Raw genomic sequence first — 3106 nt, forward strand, 5'->3', positions numbered from 1 at the left:
AATAAGGAGTATCACATACTTCATTTATGTAGTATGAAAACCAAAAATCAATAGAAAGGACTAAGCCATGACTTGTTTTACAACCCACATATAAATTCATTCATTCATTCCATCATTTATTTGACAAAGATTTAAAAAGGATATGCATAAGGCTAATTGGGATAGTCCTTGTCAAGGAATTCAGTGTCATAACTATATTTTCAATATTAAGATCATGTTCACTAGTGTTTTCCACATCTCACAATAGAATCTTGGACCCCACAGTTAATGAAAAGGTCTTGTTAAAATCTCTTAAAACTTGGTAAGTATATTATTAGATGACTAGACCATCTAGACGTATGCACTTTATGCAGTTTCCTTTGAAACTAACAATGTGATAATAGTGCTCCAGTTGATTTCACACAACTACTCTGAATAGCCATTAAAAAGTACTACAGCTGGCCCTCCGTGCACCGCCTCCCCCCCCCCCCGCCGCAGCTCTGGGTGACACGTCTCCAATAACAGCTCCGGTGGGGAGCTGCAGCTCCCTGCCTGCAGGGAGGTGCCAGGTGCCACTCAGTGCCCACCCCGCCATCCCACCCCACTGCCCACATGAAGGCTGCGGATGATGGCGGCCTGGAGACTTCTGTTGCCCATGCAACCCACAGGGAGGGCGAGCTTCCACGTGGCGGACTGCTTTTCTCCTGTCAGATATATGCCTATGTGCTCATGGTCAAGGAGAAGGGCAACCTCTGAGAGTACTGCTTCACGAGGAAAAAGAATTGTCCAGATGTAGAACATGCAAGCAGGCATTTTATTGCAATGTGGAGCATCAGAAGACTGGCTCAGGCACAAGCTGGAATGTTGCTTTTGGGGAAAACTGGCATCTCTCAGACACTGTAAGTCTAACTGCAAGGATTCTGGCCAACCAGAAAATCCACCCAGAGAAAACTCCTTCAGAGACATTGTTAGCTGCAAAGGAGTTGGCATCAATCTGGGTAAATTAGACAATGAGAAGAGGACTTGATTCCGAGTGACATTACTGCTCTTCCTCACTTTTGCTCCAAGCCCCTCCAATCCCTGACAGTGACAGCTTGTCGGTCCTCTTTGCACAGGGTAGCTGTAATGCCTTCACAACAGAAGATGACGAGCTTTCTCTTTTGGGGTCAGCAATATTTCCTGAGGTTGCGCTAATGAATCATAGTTGTTGCCCCAGTGTTATTGTGTCTTACAAGGGGACCTTAGCTGAAGTAAGAGTGTACAGGATATCAGGCCGGGAGAGGAGCTTTGTACCAGCAACATTGACCTGCTGTACCCAACAGAAGACAGGAATGACCGGTTAAGAGATTCTTCTTTACCTGCTGCTGCCAGGAGTGTACCACCAAAGACAAGGATAAGGCCAAGGTGGAAATCCCGAAGCCCAGCAATTCCCCAGAAGGCAGAAACTATCCATGACATGGTCAGATGTATACACAATGTCATCGAGGTGTTCCGGAGGGCCAAGCACCACAAATCCCTTAGTGAGCTGCTGAAGATCTGTGAGCTCAGCCAGGAGAAGAAGAGCTCTGTGTTTGAGGACAGCAATGTGTACATGTTGCACGTGATGTACCAGGCCACGGGTGTCTGCTTGTGCATGCAGGACTGGGGAGGAGCCCTGCAATATGGACAGAAAATCATTAAACCCTACCGCAAGCATTATCCTCTGTACCCCCTCAGTGTGGCCTCCCTGTGGTCAAGCTGGGAAGGCTGTACAGGGGCCTGGGAACTAAAGCTGTAGGAGACAAAGCCCCGAAGGCCATTGTAATAATGCAAGGAGCTCAGGCAAAGATCATCCCAACATTTCTGATATCCAACGGGAACTTGAAAGCCACTGAAACTACGCCAACATGTTAGTGCTTATTTAAATGCTAGTGCAGAAGCCTTCAAGGATTTGAGTATTTCAAATCGTACACATCATTCTCTCATTTCTGTGAAATCACTGGAACGAAAACACTTGCCCTTAAACCTTACATGTGGCTTACCTGGAAGTTGGTCTTAATCGTTAATCTTAATACCAAAATAATTTTTTGAATGGTTTTTTTTTTCCCCTAAGAGGTATGGCATGGTTTCATATATTATCATATACTTTGGACAGATTGAACTTAAAAAATGTGATTCTTTTCCCCTTCATGCTTATTTTAATGTTCTGAATAAACCTGAATGATGAAAGAGAATAAAACAGATAATGGTAAAAAAAAAGTATAAAATGTAACATGGTTACCTGTTTTTTTTAATTAATCTTATTTTCAGAGCAGGTTTAGGTTTATAGAAAAAGTATGCAGAATGTACAGAGAGTTCTCAAAAACCCTTTTTCTCTACTGCACCCCCTCCTTGCAGTTTATGCAATTATTAACATCTCCCCTTAGTGTGGCACATTTGTTATAAACAGTGAACCGATAATGATACATTATTATCAACCAAGGTCCGTAGTTTATTAGGGTTCACTCTTTGTGTTGCACAGTTCTAAGTGTTTTGACAAATTCATAACACCATGTATCCACCATTACGGTGTCATACGGAATTGTTTCACTGCCCCCAAAATTTGGTGTTCCATCTCTCTCTCTCCCTCTTTTTCTAAAGATTTATTTATTTTGGGGGAGAGGGGCGGCGGGAAAGAATCTCAAGCAGACTCCCCACTGAGCATGGAGCCTAGCTGGGGGTTCAGAGTGGGGCTTGCCCATGGGCTCGATCTCATGACCCTGAGATCACGACCTGAACCAAAATCAAGAGTCTGACACACAGACGACTGAGCCACCCAGGCACCCCTGTTGTTCCATTTCTTAATCACTCCCTCTTTTCCTTGCTGTCTGTGAACCCTTGGCAACCACTGATCTTTTTACTCTCTATCATTTAGCCTTTTCAAGAATGTCATATGGTTGAAATCATACACTGTAGCATTTACAGAATGGCTTATTTACTTAGCAATATGTATCTAACATTACTCCATGTCTTTCCATAGCTTGATAGCTCATTATTTCTCCTTCTCCTTCTCCTTCTCCTTCTCCTCCTCCTCCTCCTCCTCCTTCTCCTCCTCCTCCTCCTCCTTCTCCTCCTCCTCCTCCTCCTCCTTCTCCTTCCTTTTCTTCTT

The 3106-nt window shown here is 44.0% G+C and overlaps 1 pseudogene; it reads left to right on the forward strand.

The window, feature by feature from the left end:
* The first annotated feature begins 496 nt into the window (after positions 1–496).
* Positions 497–2168, forward strand: LOC114221523 (N-lysine methyltransferase SMYD2 pseudogene; annotated as a pseudogene).
* The last annotated feature ends 938 nt before the right edge of the window (positions 2169–3106 follow it).

Source organism: Eumetopias jubatus, unplaced genomic scaffold (genome assembly GCF_037043125.1).
Source record: "Eumetopias jubatus isolate StellerSeaLion01/CBP00866 unplaced genomic scaffold, mEumJub1_p1.0 scaffold_13, whole genome shotgun sequence".
NCBI classification, from domain to species: domain Eukaryota; kingdom Metazoa; phylum Chordata; class Mammalia; order Carnivora; family Otariidae; genus Eumetopias; species Eumetopias jubatus.